The sequence below is a fragment of the Sinocyclocheilus anshuiensis genome, unplaced genomic scaffold (assembly GCF_001515605.1).
Source record: "Sinocyclocheilus anshuiensis isolate Anshui unplaced genomic scaffold, SAMN03320099.WGS_v1.1 scaffold942, whole genome shotgun sequence".
Classification (NCBI taxonomy): domain Eukaryota; kingdom Metazoa; phylum Chordata; class Actinopteri; order Cypriniformes; family Cyprinidae; genus Sinocyclocheilus; species Sinocyclocheilus anshuiensis.
The window spans coordinates 383,976-385,395 of record NW_015536531.1 but is presented as its reverse complement, the minus strand read 5'-3'; positions in this window follow the sequence as shown (position 1 = coordinate 385,395).

The following is a 1,420-nucleotide window of genomic DNA, read 5'->3' as shown; positions in this document are numbered from 1 at the left end:
GACACAGTGGCAAAGCCTGTCACTGCAGCCATTTAATCAATGCGTTTTAAATACATCCAAATGTTTAATGATTATAATGACTACATGCTACATCATAGCAATAGTGCACCATTCATCACATATACTATTCCTATTTCTATGAACTTGATGTCTTTTTTTCTTTTATTTAAAGGGATAGTTTACCAAAAAATGAAAATTCTGCAAAAATGTTTCTTTCTTCTGTGGAACACGAAAGAAATGTTGTCGACAGAATATTTTGTTTCTGGGTAAACTATCAGTTAAATATTTCCAAATCTGTATCATTTTTTATAAAAACAAATTAGCATTCCTAGAAATGCATGCGATATTATTTAGCGTCTATGTAGTGATATACAACGGTGCAGATAATTTCTTTTCCTTCTACTTGGGAAAGCGTACAGATGCCGCTATCTAAAATAAATGTTTCAGTGTTCTTCCCATCAAGTGGATGATTGATGCTGCCTCATTTCTGTTGGTGACCGAGTTAATATGCAACATAAATAAAGCTTGAAAACAGCTCCATTCCGCATTTGCGCAACTAAATAAACACATCAGCACAATCTGTCAAGTCTTCAAATAGTCATCATGGTTGACTTGCCAAAAAGGGCTGGAAGCGCGGGGCCTTTTTTTGCAGAGTATCGGGCGTGCTTCTTTAGGAAGTGTTCAAGGTGCAGATAATTTCTTTTCCTTCTACTTGGGAAAGCGTACAGATGCCGCTATCTAAAATAAATGTTTCAGTGTTCTTCCCATCAAGTGGATGATTGATGCTGCCTCATTTCTGTTGGTGACCGAGTTAATATGCAACATAAATAAAGCTTGAAAACAGCTCCATTCCGCATTTGCGCAACTAAATAAACACATCAGCACAATCTGTCAAGTCTTCAAATAGTCATCATGGTCGACTTGCCAAAAAGGGCTGGAAGCGCGGGGCCTTTTTTTTGCAGAGTATCGGGCGTGCTTCTTTAGGAAGTGTTCAAACATGGCACCTCTCTATCTCCATTCACACCCTCTCCTCCTCATCACCTGAACTGTCTGATGCCTGTCAATCTGGAGCCGTGGGAGGATATGAAAGACGGCTTTGAGTTGTGGTGGCATTGATGGGGAAGGGATGGAGAATAGCACACCAGTGGTGCCAGCAAGAGAAATGGTGCGGATTCTTCATTCCTCCCCATCAGCACCCAGGGCACTGTGAGGCTCTTTTAAAAGAGCAGATTGACTCCCTCTGCCCCCCTCTTGAATGAAACCCCAACCCTGAGCAGATGTCAGAGATGGGAGCCAGAGACGGGCCGCTGAGCCGGCCACGAGGTGTGAGGCTTTGTGACAGGTCCGCTGTTAAAGCACCAGACACAGCGGGGTTTTTAGCACATCCATTGGATATCTGAAGTCCCTCAGAAATGGATGG